General features: G+C 40.8%; 1 pseudogene; it reads left to right on the top strand.

The window, feature by feature from the left end:
• Positions 1 to 4460: 4460 nt before the first annotated feature.
• Positions 4461 to 6009, top strand: LOC129067896 (acyl-CoA (8-3)-desaturase-like; annotated as a pseudogene).
• Positions 6010 to 17161: the final 11152 nt, after the last annotated feature.

Raw genomic sequence — 17161 nt, 5'->3', positions numbered from 1 at the left:
TCATTTCCTCTTGTCTCTTATTGATAATTTCTGTATCCTTTTTCATGCTGAAATAGTTTGCAGAAAGTTCCTCGTAGTTTCCCTGTAGTTTTTGTAATTCTCTCTGAGCTCACTGAGTTCATTGAGCTTCCTTAGAACTGTTGTTTGGAACTCAGTGTCTGATAGTATACTTGCCTCTATTTCATTTAGTTCTCTTTCTGGAGATTCCTCCTTTCCCTTTGAGTGGGGGGTATTTCTTTCTGTTCTCATTATTTATGAGACTTCTTTTTTGCTTCTGCTTCTTACGTTGATCTGCCTTGATTTCCTGACTGTAGTGTGAACTTCTATGGTAGGAGATCACTGTTTTTACTTTCTGGATCTGCCTCTGATGATGTCAGATGTTGACCCTGTCTGACCTTAGGCAGTCTGTTTCTACTCTCTGTAGCCAGTAATCTACTGTCTGTGGCTGTCTCCTTCAGCTGTTACTCTAGTCACTCTGCACTCAGCAGGCCACCTTAGACAACTCAGGATGGGTGGAATCCCTCCTGGAGTCAGGGTTATTGGGTATTCTCATGCTGCTGCCATATTGGGGAAGAGTCAGCACTGGGATCCTGCTGTCTACTCTCTCCCCAAACCTTCTGTCGCAGTCTCAAGTGTCTCCAGACCTCTCTGTGCCCCCTTTAGACAGGGATCTACATCTGTGGCTGCCACTCTGCACTGAGCTGACAGCTTGACAGCACAGTGCAGGGTGGAATCCCACCTGTGGGTGGGACTAATGGGTCCTCTGACTCTGCTGCCGCTCAAGGGGAGTGGTCTCTTGAGCAAGATGGCTGCTGCCACGTGGAGGATGAGTCAGCACCAAGAGCCGCCGGCAACTCTCTCAGTTCTCTCCCCAAAGCCTCCTTCCCCAGTCTCTCCTCAGGTGTCTCTAACCCACTCTGCCCCAGCCTCTGCTGGTGACCAGGATAAGTGTCTACAAATAGAAATTTATGCGTTGGGCCTTTAAACGGCTCTCTGTGTCTCCTGCAGCCAGTCTCTGGCAGAAATCAACCCTGCCACTTTTCGCAGCTGGCGGTTTTCTGTGTACTTTTTGGGCTCTGGTGCAGTAGGCTGGAGATCCCCGTTTTCAGTTTCGATCCCGCTCTTCTCAGGTGGTCCAACTGGCCTTTTCCATATCCTCCTGGTGCTACCGCCCATGGGTGCCCTGCCTGCCTTCTCAAGTCTCTCTCGCACTCCTTACCAGTTAGATTGCGCTAAACCCAATTCTTCTGTCTCCGAGGTTACAGGGCTCCTCTCTCACTATTGTTCAGTTGTTTTTCCAGGTGATTTCTCCACAATTTAGTTGTAATTCCAGGTTGGTCCTGGGAACAGTTCAGTGTGACTTCCACTCACTCCTCCGCCATCTCGATTCTTCCTTCCATCATTACTTTTTCAAACAGGTTCTCTATCCCTTCCTCCTATTCTTCTCCTTCTGGTATCCCTGTTATATGGATATTACTACGTTTCAGGTTGTCTTGCATTTCCCTCAATGCCTGTTCATTCTTTTTGAGTCCTTTTATCTTTTCTTGCTCTTTCTGGGAGCTTTTTGCTACCTTATCCACCAGCTCCCTGATTCAATCCTCTGCTTCATCTGTCCTGCTTTTGATTCCTTCTACTGTGTTCTTCAAGTCAGAAATTGTATTCTTCATTTCCTCTTGTTTCTTATTGATAGTTTCTATTTCCTTTTTCATGCTGATATAGTTCTAGTTTCCCTGTAGTTTTTGGTAATTCTCTCTGTGCTCACCGAGCTCGTTGAGCTTTCTTAGAATCATCATTTTGTACGCAATATCTGATAGTTTATTTGCCTCTATTTCATTTAGTTCTCTTTCTGGAGAGTCTTCCTTTTTCTTCGACTGGGTGGTGTTTCTTTGTCTTCCCATTGTTCTGGGGGCTCCTCTGTGTTGCTTCCACTTCTTAAATTGATCTGCCTTGATTTCCTGACTTTGTGGTGCGAAGTTCTATGGCAGGAGTCTGCTGTTGTTTTTCTCTTTCTTTCTGGATCTATCTGATGATGTCAGATGTTGGCCCTGTCTGACCTTAGGCAGTCTTTTTGAGACTTCCAGGAATCTACTGTTTATTGCTGTCTCCTTAAGGTATTAATCTAGTCCCTCTGCACTCAGCAGGCTGGTTTAGAGACACCACAGGGTGGGACAGAGTCCCCTCTGGGGCGGGGTTATTGGAACTTCTCACATTGCTGCTGGTCAGGGGAGCAGAATTCCTGTGCAAGATGGCTGCTGTTATATGGGGGAGGAGTCAGCACTGGGATCCTGCCAGCTACTCTCTCTGTTCTCTTCCCCAAAGCTTCTGTCTCCAGTCTCTCCTCAAGCGTCTGTAGACCAATGTGCACCCCTTTTAGCCAAGGATCTATTATATGTGGCTGCCACTCTACACCCAACAGATCAGCTTAGAGACACCACAGCGTGGGGCCAGGTGCCTCCTGGGTGCAGGGCTATTGGGTCCTCTCATACTGTTGCTACTCAAGGAAGTAGTCTGCTTGAGCAAGATAGCTGATACCGTCTCGGGTATGAGTCAGCACTGGGATCCCCCCGCCTACTCTCAGTTCTCTCCCCAGAGCCTCCTTCCCCAGTCTCTCCTCAGGTGTCTCCAGTGCACTCTGCCCCCGCCTTTGCTGAAGCCCAGTGTAAGTGGCTGAAAATAAAAATTTATGCATTGGGCCTTTAAATGGCTCTTTGCGTCTCTGGCCGCCTGTCTTGGGCAGAGAGCAACCCTACTGCTTTTCATAGCTCGGCTGTTATCTGTGTACTTTTTGGGCTCTGGTGCTGTAGGCTGGAGATCCCTGTTTATGGTTTAGACCCTGCTCATCTCAGGGGGATCCAACTGGCCGTTTCAATATCCTTCTGGTGGTGCCACCCATGGGCACGCCACCCGCCTTCTCAAGTCTGTGCCATACTCCTTTCCAGTTAGGTTTTTCTAAAGCTGATTTTTCTGTCCAAGGCTATAAGGCTCCTCTTTTGCTATTGTTCAGTTGTTTGTTCCAGGTGATTTCTCCACAATTTAGTTGTAGTTCCAGGTTGGTCCTGGGAGGAGGTCAGTGTGACTTCTACTCAATCTGCCACCACCAGGGTTCTCTCCAGATGGATTTTTAAAAAAAATCTTGTCTGGAAATTCTTTGTAGATGTGACTCCAAATCCAGAAGCCACAAATGAATAAATATGATTATATAAAATTAAAAATCAAATGACTTCTATGCAGAAATGTGCCTCTAAATAGTCAAGTGATAGATGAAAAATGGAAAAAGTTATTTTTATCAGAGGATGTCAGAGGATATATTTCCCAGAAAGACAAAATTCTCTCACAAATCTAAGTAAAAAGCAAAGAAAAAGTGCAAAAATATGAACAGATAGTATAGGGGAAAAGAGCACTCTTCATACACATGTGAAAAGAGGCTCAATTCACTATTTATTTTTTTAATTTATTCAATTTAGAAAGAAAAAACCATCTGTTTTTCTGTTAATTTACGCATTCATTGGTTTCTTCTTATATGTGCCCTGACTGGAAATTGAACCCTCAACTTTCGCATATCGAGTTAACACTCTAACAGCTGAGTCAGGGCTTTAGCTCACTCTTAATAAAATAAAATAACGTGATGTTGCTTTTAATTTATGAGATCAATAAAAGTTAAAGAGCTCAGTAATAGTATTGGTGAGAATATGAGGAAATAGTTATTTCAGTACACTGTGGGAATGTAAATTGGGAGCATTATTGAGAGAAATTTACAATAGCTTTCTCTTTAAATGCACAAACTCTTTACACCACTTATTCCACTTCTCTTCCATCTGCACAACAACTTGATTATATAAGGCTTGTCATGATAACATTGTTTGGATTTGTAAATTACTGGAACCAACATAAATGTACTTGAGTAGGGGATTAGTTAATGAAAACACTATGCAGGCATACAGTGGAATACTTTGCAAATAACCGAAAAGAAAGAGCTAGATTTACATATACTAATATGGAAAGATATCTAAGATTCATTCATTCATTCAGTGTTTGTAGAGTGTACACTATATGCCAGGCTCTCTTCTAGGCTTCAGAACAAAACAAAGTTCCTGGGCTAACAAAGTTGCTTTCCAAAGGGGAAGATGGACAATAAGCAAACCAAGAAATAAATACATAATATGAAAGACATCATGGAGAAATATGAATCAGAATATGAAGCATGGAGAATAATTGGGTTATGTTTTTATACTGGGTGGTCAGGGAGGTCTCTCTGATGACATAACCAATGGCTGTTGCAGTTTTGAGTCTTAAATCTGTATGTCATTGGGCATTTATCTAAGAAGAATGAAAGGTTATATTTCAGACAAGAATCTTCATAAAGTGTTATTCATAAAAGCCAAACTGTTAAAACTGTGGCACATCCACATCATTCTCAGTGATAAAGAGGATTGATCATTGAGTTGATACATACAGCTTCGATGGACCTTAAGAGGATTGTGCTGAGTGAAAAAAGTCAATTTCAAAAGATTATTTTCTGGCTTATGCAAGCAGACCCACTCTCCAAGCACACAAGACTGGTGCATGCTATGCCCGACCCTGATCGTGCATCTGGCCGCTCCTGCCCACAGATTGGCACTACCACACCCCAGTGTTCGCCGCTATACCCCACCTCGGACAAGGTGGCATAGCAGTCCAGACACAGCAAAGAGCAGTGGCTGATAATCAAGAGGAAGGTGTACAACATCAGCAAGTTCCTCCAGAGGCTTCTGAGTTATCAGCCATTATGCAGGACAGGATGTCATGGATCCCTTTGTGGTATTCCGCATCAACAAGGACCTTGTGAGGAAATACATGGACTCTCCTGATTGGAGGACTGTCTCCATTTGAGCACAGTACTAGTAAAGAGCTGACAAATGATTTCGGGGGAGCTATAGGCCACAGTGGAATGGATGGGGCTCATGGAGACATCCTCTGTGCCCTTCCTCTGCAGTGCTGTTCTGTGCTGCTCAGTGCAGCTCAGGCCCAGGCTGGCTGGCTGTAGCATGACTTTGGGCACCTGTCTGTCTTCAGCAGCTCTGCATGGAACAACCTGCTACATCATTTCATGACTGGCCACCTGAGAGGGGCCCCTGCCAGCTGGTGAAACTACCTGCATTTCCAGCACCATACCAAGCCCAGATATCCCACAAAGGCCCAGATATCAACATGCAACCCTTCTTCTTTGCATTGGGGAAGATCCCCTCTGTGGAGCTTTGGAAGCAGAAGAAAAAGTGCATGTCATACAACCACCAGCACAAATACTTGTTTGGGTTTTTTTTACATTTTTTAAATTTATGCACTGTATTTTAAATTGATTAAAAAAATAATGTGTTTATCCTATTATAATATTTAAATTATTTAACCATCTCACCTTTCTTTTGAGATCTTTTTTCTTTTTTTTCTTTTTTTAATTAATTTATTTTTTCAAATACATTTGTCTCTGCCTAGCCTCCACCACTTTCCCTTGCCCCCCTCCCTCCCTCCCTCAACTCTTCCCCTTTGGTTTTGTCCATGAGTCCTTGCTATATGTTCCTTGACTTTCCCCTTCCCTTCCTTTTCCCCCGCCCCACCTCCCTCCTTCCCTCTTGTCTCTGTTGGTTTCTTTTCCTTTCAGTGATACAAAGATGCAAGGAAAATAAGACCAAATACTTGTTCTTGATTGCTGCCTTGCTGCCTCTCTACTTCCAGTGGTATATTTTCTATCATGTTATTCAGCAGAAGAAGTGGGTGGACTTGGCCTGGATGATCAACTTCTATGTCTGCATCTTCCTCACTTAAGTGTCATTGTGCAGAATGAAAGGCATTTTGGGCCTTTTCTTCATGGTCAGGTTTCTGGAAAGCAACTGGTGTGTGTGTGTGACACAGATGAACCACATCCCTGTGCATACTGATCATGACCAGAGCAGGCACTGGATCTCTACCCATTTCCAGGCAGCATGCAACATCCACAAGTCTGAACCTCTGGAGGCAAAGCAGAGGGGAGTTTGAGGGACACTGCCACTATAATTCTAATATTCAGAGAGGGTTGGTTTTGTTACCAGACAGGGACCAGCCCAGAGTGAGTCTGTCTCAGGCAGGCCTGTAGCATGTGGATTCTTGACTTCATGTAGGAAAGATTTCACAACACAAGTCCAGGTGATTTTGAAAGTATGCTTAAGTCTGGGGAGAGTGAGACAAAAGAAGGACTTAGGGTAGAAGTAACAGAAGAGAGCCTAGGTGGTGCTCTGCTTTGGCCCCTTAGAAATGTTATAGGAAAGAAAGAAGCCAAGGCAAAGCTGCTGTTAGCTCACTGGGAAGTGAAGGTTACAAAGACAGATGTGAGCCAAGGTGAGGTTGCTTTTAGCTCACTGGGAAGTCAGAGAAAAAGTGGGCCCTGGAGACAGGATCAGGGGTAAACCAGGGTTGAGCGCCACTGTCTGCTGCTTCCCTGGCTGCAGGTCTCCTTGGGACCCTAGAGTTTAGGAGGAAATAAAAAAAGTTCATGCTCAGGAATGGGGCACAGATATGCTTTAGCAGGGATGTTCAACTTGTGGCCCAGAGATGCCAAAAAGTTGGGACACCCCTGTGAGACTGCCCTGAGTCTTTGTTCTGACTGCTTTTTATCTTTTTTTTCTGCAGCTATGAATCTTAAGGAAGGATTTCAACAGAATAGTCATCAGCTTTCAAAGTGCATTTTTAATATGCTAATGCATCAAAATGAGCACATAGCAGGGTTTGAGAATATTCTCTGGTCTGCTATACTGTTTTATCTTGGGTATATCTGGTTTTTAATGGGGGTTTTTGTTATTTGTTCCCTTGACTTCATGTGTCCTTGGGTTAGCTGGCACAAATGACATTGATTGGGACTCTATTCTCTATAGTCCCAGACCAGGGAGATTTAAGCTATGTATTCTCTGGTTAGGGAGGAGAGGTATGAAGCAATTGCTCTCAAGTGCCCTTGGTTAGGGAAGATAAGGTCTTGCAATTCACCAGCTGGATGTAAGTTGTTCAAACTGTTTGGCCTTGTTTAATTTTCTTGTCTTGGTTTCCCCATTCCATTTGCCCAGGAATTTTCCTAGTTTCTTACAATCCTGTCACAGTTTGAAGAGATAAAGGCTCTGGCTCAAACCCTTCTCTTTTATCTTCTTGGCAGGTCTATGACCCAAAGAGGGTGGGGGAACATGAAAGTCTCCTGGAAGAAGGGATGATGCTGTTGGGGCAGTTGTGTGAGTTTTGTTTCTTTTTTCTGGTGTAGGTGCAGAGAGTTGATGAACAAAGAGGGAGTCAGGAAGGTGTTAAAATAATAGGGAGGACGAACTGAGCCTAGAAATCAAGAGATTTAGCAGTAAAATCCATCCAGGAAAATGGTGAGCTCACCTTACTGGGCCACTTCTCAGTGCCTTCTCTGCCTTCACTTGCAAACCTCAGAGTTTCCAGGGTTGAGGGAAATGGAGCAGTTGAACGTTTTGAGCAAGATTTAGAAGAGAGGCATCAGTGCTTAGAATTATGAAGTCAGCTGGAAGATGGCGACGAAGTAGGTGGTAGCCAAACCCTCTCACTTGTGCACCCAACTGTGACACCTAGCTGATCTTTTGAAGAATTAAATGAACAGCCAATGAAATCCCAGCTTATTTGAAGTTTGGGTGCCAAAGATGGCAGAGGACATTTGAAAATGGAGGGTAAGGAGGGTTTGTAGGCCCATGGGAAGGTCCCTGGGTCCTGTACTGAAAGGCTGCAGCTGTGGTGATCCCCAGGCCCTGTGCCATGGAAGACAGCACTGCAGGAGCTTTGTAGAAGAACTAGCTCAGCAACTGTAACTTGTCAGCTAACTCCATTCCCTCCCAGAACAGGGAAACCATCGACCTGTGCCAGCAGAGACCTGGTTGCTGGAAGACAGGGGGGAATAAAGAGGCAGTGGGAGACACACATCAGGCAGCTTTCTGTGGATGGGACATTAGTACCTGGCTGGGACAGTCCCAGAGAAATTGGGGAGCAGGATGACACCAGGAGATGGAAGAAGAGAAGGGCTGTAACTGACCATGACCCAGGTAGTCCTAGAACTGGTCCAGAGAGTTGGGCTGAGTGAAAAGCCTGGCAATTGTCAGGAAGGACCACTGATAACCAAAGGGAATTCACTGAAAAAAACAAAACAAAAAAACCTCCTGTGCAAGGATCTCTCACACGTAGAGGCCAGGCCAGCAAAGAGCAAGGAGGAGGAGTGCAACTTGCTCCCACTCTGTGCACCTCATGGACTAATCAAAGGGCTGCACACCAAAGTGGATTAAAGGCACTGGCCTGGTGCATATGCACAGTGTGGGCCACCCGGCCCTCTGAGGGCTCAGCTGGAGTCGGAACCAGTGTATGCTGCAGCCCTGCCCCAGCCCCCATCCTCTCACATCCCCAGGAAAGGGGAAAAAAAACAGAGCCCAACCCCTTTTGCCTGCCACATCCAGGAAGACCAGCAGAATCCATTTGGTGGGTTCAAAGACAGCAGAAAGGTTTCCTTTTCTCTTTTTTTTTTCTTGCAAGTATAAGACAATAAGATCTGGAGCTGTGAAAGGACCAAAGACAGATCCAGAGGGAGATAAAGGTTAATACCACCAACTGAGAAAAAAAATTCACTTTGTTATCCTTCAGAATGAGCATTTTATTTTTAAAAACATTTTAATATTTTTTTATTTTTCTTCCACTTTGTTTTGTTTGTTTGATTCCATTGTTTGGTTTTCTTGTTCACCCTTTCATATTGCATTTTAATTTTTCTTCTGTCACTGTACTCGTATTGCAATAACACACTGCTCTAGGTCTTTTAATTTGTATTTGTTTTATTCAGATTACCTATTGCTTGTCATGTTATTTATTGTTGTTCCAAATCCCATACAGTACCCTTCCTGAGTCTTGGCCTATTTTGCTATCTTCCTGAGCTTTATTACTGCTCTGCCTAACTTTATTCTCTCCTACACTACCCCAAGTTTCCATTCCCTTACTCTCACTACATCTCACCATCTAACCTTGCATAGGTGCTCTGCTTTCTGGAGTCAGCTCACATCTTTTTTACCCCCTGATACGAGACTTATCTCTTTTCACCTTTTATTAAAAAAAAGTGGCTACTTATTTAAAGTATCATGCTTATTGCTGTACTTCTCCAAGGATCTCCCTTCTGTCCTCTACTCATTGGTACTTTAAATTCCATACAATACTGTCATACTGTTTTACTCTATTTCTCCTTCCCCCTGCCCCTGATCACATCCAAAATAAGGTGAGAGTTATGAACACCAGTAAACCCGCAGGAGAGAACCCACCAACAAAGAAGCCACCAACAGGTAAAGCCAAAGTACAGCAAGAGATCCCACAAAATGGAAAAGAGGACAAACCCAGGGCATCCAGAAAAGGATATCAAAGAGACCACACCACTGAGTCCCACAAAACTCATACAGCAGAAGTTCATCCTGCAAAGATAGCTGGCAAAGCTGAGCATTGAGAATCACAGAAACAAACAACAAAAAGAGTCACCTAAAATGGGTTAACAAAGAACCAGTTATCAAAAGGAATAGAAGACTCCCAACTAAAAGAGCTAAGTGAAATGGAGGCAAGCAAAATATCAGATATAGAATTCAAAAGAATGGTTATAAGGATAATCAAGGAACTCACAGACAACTACAAGGAACTGAGGGAAAATTAAAACAGTATGAAAAAGGAAGTAGAAACTTCAAACAAGAACACAGAAGAAATGAAGGATATAATGTCTGAAAGAAAAAACACACTAGAAGAAATTACAAACAGGCTGGATGAAGCAGAGGACCGAATTAGTGAGCTGGCAGACAAGGTAGAATGCAATAGCCACGTAGAGCAGCTGCATGAAAAAAAGATTAAGAAATATGAAGATCGATTGAGAGACTTTCAAGACAATGTGAAACACAACATTTGAATAATAAGAATACAAGAAGGAGAAGAAAAAGAGCAAGGGATAGAAACCCTGTTTCAAAAAATAATGACAGAAACTTCCTGAACCCGGAGATGGAAATTACAATGCAAGTTCAGGAGGCATAAAGTTTCCCAATCATGATGAACCCAAAGAGGCCTACTCCAAGATACAACATAATTAAAATGCCAAGTTTTAAAGACAGACAGAATCATAAAAGCAGCAAGGGAAAAACAAGAAGTGACACACAAGGGAGCTCTGCTAAGGCTAGAGCTGATTTCTCAACAAAAACACATCAAGTCAGAAGGGAATAGCAAGAAATATTCCAAGTAATGAAGAGCAAAGGCCTACAACCAAGACTACCCAGCAAGTCTCTCAGTTAAAATGGAAGGCAAAATAAGGAGTTCCTAGACAAAAGAAGGCTAAAAGAATACACATTCACCAAACCAGCACTGCAAGATATGCTAAAGGGACCGCTGTAAGAAGGGGAAGAAAAAGAGTTAGAGACAGAGGAACACAGGTACAAAGGGGGAAAAATGAATAAGTACCTATTAATAATAACCATAAATATTAATGCATTAAATGCACCAATCAAAAAACATAGGGTACCTACCTGAATGGATATGAAAAGATGACCTGCACATATGCTGCCTACAAGAGACCCACCTCAGAATGAAAGACCAAAGGCTGAAAGTGAAGGGTTGAAAAAAAAAATTCCAAGCAAGTGGACAGGAAAAAAAAAACAACCCACAAAAAAACCCCCGAGGTAGCAATACTTATATCCGACAAAATAGACTTCAAACAAAAGCCATAAGAAGAGATACTGAAGGACACTACATGATACTCAAAGAAAGAATCCATCAAGAAGACATAAACATTGTAAATATATATGCACCCAACATAGGCGCAATGGAATATAAAGAAAATCTTGGAGGGCCCCAAGAAAGATATAGACAGCAACACACTGATAGTAGGGGATTTTAACACCCCATTCTCAACAACAGATATATCTTCAAAAAATGAATCAACAAGGGTATTGTGGCATTGAAAAATGTCCTAGATCAAATAGACTTAACTGATATATATCTAATCTTTCATCCCAAAGAAGCAAAATGCACATTCTTTTCAAATGCACATGGAACATTTTCAAAGATAGACCACATGATAGGATACAAAACAAGCCTCAACAAATTCAAGAAAATTGAAATCATAACAATCATTTTCTTGGAACACAAGAAATTGAAACTAGAACCCAACCTCAAGGAAAGAACTCAAAAGTACTCAAATTCATGGAGACTGAAAAACATGATATTAAACAATGAATGGGTCAGTAGTGAGATCAAGGAAGAAATCAAACAGTTTCTAGAAACATGAAAATGAACACACAACACTTCAAAACTTATGGGACACAGCAAAGGCGTTCTGAGAGGGAAGTGCACAGTCATAGAAGCCTACGTAAAAAAGATTGAAACATTCCAAATAAAAAACCTAACCCTACATCTACAAGAACTGGAGGAACAACAACAAACAAATCCCAGAGTAAGTAGAAGGAAGGAAATAACCAAGATCAGAGCAGAATTAACTGACATACAGACAAAAGAACAATTTGAAGGATCGATTAATCCAGGAGCTGGTTCTTTGAAAAGGAAAACAACATCAACAAGCCTTTAAGCAGACTCATCAAGGAAAAAAGAGAGAGGACACACATAAATAAAATCAGAAATTAAAGAGGAGAGGTTACAACTGATACCACAGAAATGTAACAGATTGTAAGAAACTGCTATAAACAATTATATGGCAAGAAATTCGAAAACCTGGATGAATGGACAAATTCCTAGAAAAATGTAATCTTCCAAAACTGAGTGAAGACACAGAAAGCCTGGACAGATAACAGTTGGTGAAATTGAAACAGTAATCAAAAAACTCCCAGCAAACAAAAACCCTGGACTGGACCGTTTCACAGGGGAATTCTACAAAACATTTAAGAGGAGCTAACCCCTACCCTTTAGACTATTCCAAAATATCCATAAAGAGGGGAGACTCCCAAACTCTTTTTATGAAGCTAGCATCCTCCTAGTACCAAAACCAGATAAAGGCACAACCAAGAAGGAAAACTGTAGGCCAATCTTGCTGATGAACATAGACACTAAAATCCTCAAGAAAGTATTGGCAAACCGCATCCTGCAATACATGAAAAAGATCATCCACCATGATCAAGTGGGATTCATCCCAGGGATGCAGGATGGGACAATATTTGCAAATAATAAATGTAATACATCACAGAAGCAAGAGGAAAGACAAAAAACACATGATCATATCAATAGATGTGAGGAAAGCATTTGATAAGGTACAGCACCCATTTATGATAAAAACACTCAGCAAAGTGAGACTAGAAGAAGCATACCTCAACATAATAAAGGCCATATATGAGAAACCTATAGCCAACATCATAGTCAATGGAGAAAAACTAAGCTTTCCCACTAAGATCAGGAACAAGACAAGGATGTCAGCTTTCACCACTTCTATTCAACATAGTATTGGAAATTCTAGCCACAGTGATTAGACAAGAAAAAGATATAAAAGGCATCCAGATATAAAAGGAGAAAGTGAACCTATCACTGTTTGCAGATGATATGATACAGTCCATAGACAATCCCACAGACTCCACAAAAAAACTCTTCAACCTAATATGTGAATTTGGCAAAACAACAGGAAACAAAGTCAATATTAAGAAATCAAAGGCATTTTTGTACAACAATGAAATATCACAATCAGAAATCAGGAAAGAAGTCCTATTTGCTATAGCAACAAGAAAAATAAAAGTACCTGGGAATCAAACTTACCAAGGAGGTAAAAGACCCGTACACAGGAAACTATAAAACACTGAAGAAAGAAATTGAGGAAGATGCAAATAAATGGAAGTATACTATGCTCTTGTATTGGAATAATTAACATCATCAAAATGTCCATAGTAACCAAAGCAATTTATAGAATCAATGAAATCCCTATTAAAATACTAATGACATATTTCACAGACATAGAACATACATTTCAAAAATTTATATGGAACTACACATGACACTGAATAGCTTCAGCAATTTTGAGATAGAAGAAAAAAGTCAGAGGGATCACAATACCCGATATAAAACTATACTACAAGGCCACTGTAATCAAAACAGTCTGGTACTGGCATAGGAACAGACACATAGATTGATGGAACAGAATAGAGAACCCAGACATAAACCTATGTCTCTGCGGTCATTATATTTGACAAAGGGGACAGAAGCATTCATGAAGTAAAAATAGCCTCTTCAACAGATGGTGTTGGGGGATCTGGCAGCTACATGCTTAAAAATGAAACAAGAGCACCAGCTTACACAATGCACCAGACACCACAATAAACTCAAAATGGAAAAAAGAGTTAAATATAAGTTGTGACACAATAAGAGTCCTAGAACAGAACACAGGCTGGAAAGTCTCAGATATTTCATGCAGTAATATTGTCACCTATATGTCCCCTTAGAGAAAGGGACATAAAGGAAAGAATAAACAAGTGGGACCTCATCAAAATAAGAAACTTCTGCACAGCTAAAGAAAACATCAGCAAATTGAAAAGGGAACCAACCATATGGGAAAATATATTTGCCAATGATACCTTGGATAAGGGTTTGATCTCCAAACTATATAAAGATCTCACATGACTCCACTCCAGAAGGACAAAACAACCCAGTTAAAAAATGGGCAAAGGACCTGAACATATACTTCTCCAAGGAGGACATACACAGGGCCCAGAGACATATGAAAGGATGTTCAGCATTACTAGCCATCAGAGAGATGCAAATTAAAACCACAATGAGATATCACTCACACCGGTCAGAATGACCCTCATAACCAAATCAACAAACAACAAGTGCTGGTGAGGTTGTGGAGAAAAGGGAACCCTTGTGGACCGTTGGGAATGCAGACTTGTGCAGCCACAGTGGAAAACAGTGTGGGATTTCCTCTGAAAACTAAAAATGGAACTGCCTTTTGACCCAGCAATTCCATTGGGGGGATTATACTCTAAGAATCCCAAAACATCAATTCGAAACAACCTATGCACCCCAATGTTCATAGCAGCACAATTTACAATAGCCAATTTTTGGAAGCAACCCTAGTACCCATCAGTAAAAGAGTGGATCAAAAAACTATGGTACATTTACACAATGGAATACAACACAGGAGAAAGAAGGAGCTCATTCCCTTTGTGACAGCGTAGATGGATCTGGAGAACATTATGCTAAGTGAAATAAGCCAGACAGCAAAAGACAAGTACCATATGATCTCACCTATAAGTGGAACTTCATCAACAGAACAAACAAGCAAGCAAAATATAACCAGAGATATTGAAATAAGGAACAGACTGACAATGACCAGAGAATGGGGTTAGGGAATAACAGGGGGAAAAAGGGGGTAGGTAATCAGGAAACATATATAGTGGACACATTGACAAAGCCAAAACGGAGTAGGATTGAGGGTGGAAGGTGGGGAATGGAGGGGCAGCAGGAGTGGTTGCAGGAAAATGGAGAAAGCTGGATTTGAACATCAATTTAAAAAATAAAAATATAAATTAAAAATTAAAAAAAAGAATTGTGAAATCAGGTAAAATGCAGTGCCTGGGAGCTCAGCTCACTTTAGGGGGTGGCCCCTTATAAGGAGCCTCAGGCTGGAGGAAGTGAGGTCTCTCACATCAACCTGCTCACATCAGTGCACTCCCCTGTGATGTGAGTAATAAAGAGCATGTCCCTATCTGCTAGTCCACTGGGTGTTTTTTTCAGAATATTATGAACCCTTAAGCAGCTCCCTGATTTGGGGCTCCTGTGCTACAGTTGGCATTATGAACAAGATATTTGGGGAAATACCCCTGTCGGGTAGACTGCATGTGATAACATGCTGGGTGGGGAAGACCAGGGGGTAACTCTGGAAATAGCAGGAGTAAATTCAGGGTGGTGCATCAGATTTGGGGGGATGTCCTTGATATTCCCATGGGCCCTGTGGAGGACCTGCATCGGGAAAAAGGAAAAAGTAGTCAAAGCAAGAGTATGGCAGTTGGAGGGTGAGCTTAAGTTAGAAAATAAGGAGATAAGATTCTAAGTCTAGCCCCTAATCCCTTCTTGAAATTTTGCCTTTGCTTTAGATTTGTTTCTATTTCTGTTTTGGAAAGGAGAGGTTTAGGTCATTTTAGACAAATTAGAATTGTTTTGCTGGAGGTCTAGTAAACAGGGTAAGATTTATGAAATGTATTCACGAATTGGTCAATATAAAGAATGCTAGTTATATTTGTTAGGGACAATATATGGCTTTAGTAATAAAAGATGTAAATTATGGCAATATGTTTGAAAGGAAATAAAATTTTAAGTAGATTGTTCTAATTTCTGGATGTGTTAAAAGGGACCAGGAAAGTTGCAAAAGGATTGTATAGAGGGAAGAAGTGAAAAGACAAGCAAATGAAAACATCATGTGCTTTCTCTATTCAAATTAATAAGTCAAATTATGTGTATAGACTTTATGTGTTGTCTTCATTTGTATGGTCTTTGCATGATTTGTGTTTGCCTGTGGTGTATTTTCTGCCTCTAGGTGGCATAATTAGGGTGTAATATTTTATTGACCCAAAGAAAGTAAACACTATAAATTAAGCAGCATCCTGCAGTCTGGACAAATTATTTGATGTGAAAACTGGATTTAAGTTTAATGTCTTTTGAAGTTACTACTATAAAAAATGTGTTGTTTTTGTTTACATTATACTTTTGGTTATGTTATACTCTTTTGGTTAAGTTTGACAGCCTTCTCAAAGTTTAATTTTTAAGAGACTTTTTAACTGAGAAATGGCTTTGAGTTATTCCAGTGGGTTCCTGGAATACCTCAAGGACTTGTTCTCCTTCTTTTATAAAAGAAGTTTTGGAATTAATTAGGCCTATTTATATGCTTAAAGTACATGGGAAGCTTTGTCAAATGAAGAAATAATAGGCATGTTCTAGTTGTATACACATGTTTTTATGTTCTAGAGATTATATAAATTCTGATATACTTTCATTGTTAATTTTAGTTGTTACCTTAAAATATTGCAGGAAAGCAAATTCCCTTGTCAACTGCATTACACTCAACTCTGTAACCATGTCATTTTAAGTCTTGCCATTTATAAAGTCATTATTTTGCTCTAATTCATTTGCAAAAATATATTATTTCTTGGGAGAGGTTCATGGAAAGAGCTCTGACTTGTTTTGGATTGCATATTTCTGAGAATGAATTTTTGGATCATACCTTTGAACTGAGAGAAGATTGATGGAGCTCTGTGAAATGACTGGATTTATAGAAGTGCTGCAGATGATCAGGATAAAGAGAAATTAATTATGGACATAATAAACTGATGATAAATGTGCCTTTTATACTTTTTTGTTGAAAAACATTGCTCATTTTTAATCATTTGTTTTTCAGACATAAGAAAACTTTCTTTTTCTTAGAGCAATCTGGTAAAGAATAATTTCATAAGCAATATTGAGTCATTCATATTTTTCTCCCTACCTGATCCCTCTGGAATTTGGAAGCTCTTAGTGAGTATTATTCTTTCCATAGCAATATGGGTTTTTTTTTTTTGCATAAATCTAATAGGATTCTGGTTTCTTCACAATATAATGCATAAAACCAGTTTCCAATTGTGATTTTATTAACCAAGGCTTTGATTGGAATGTCATGCCTGAAGAAGACATGCCTGGACTCTGGTTGTTACCAGAAAGACTTGAGGAACTAAAATTGACTTTTGAAGCCAATAAAAGCCCCTTGGAGAAATGGCCTGGTACCTCACTTGGTCACAGGGTTCATGGCAGTCTTTGCAGGTAAGAAGCAAAAGTTACTTTCCTGAAAGATGGCATGGGAAGAACCTCAAGACATTTTGGAGACCTAAAGAACTTGAGAAACTCACCCAAATATGCAGGTACTGCAGACAGAGCCTTATGGCAACTGTGTGGCTTGGCTTCCCATCCCTGCGGGACTGTTTGAAGCTCAATCTAGGAACTCCTTGTAATGTTCCAGGAAAGTGCAATAGATTTAAGAAAGCCTATGTGATCAGTTACTATTACTGTTGTTTATACAAATAATCAGGACAAATTGAAACTGGACTTAACTGTAAATGAATTGGTCTTGATTTGGCTCTTTGATAAAAATAAAGGTGATTTTAGGGGGAAAATCATGTTTCAATATAATCTA

The sequence above is a fragment of the Pteronotus mesoamericanus genome, unplaced genomic scaffold (genome assembly GCF_021234165.1).
Source record: "Pteronotus mesoamericanus isolate MK-2021 breed Mesoamerican mustached bat unplaced genomic scaffold, CSHL_Meso_final contig_20, whole genome shotgun sequence".
Taxonomy (NCBI): Eukaryota; Metazoa; Chordata; class Mammalia; order Chiroptera; family Mormoopidae; genus Pteronotus; species Pteronotus mesoamericanus.
Note: the sequence above shows the minus strand (reverse complement) of the source record. Positions and strands in the feature narration are given on the sequence as shown.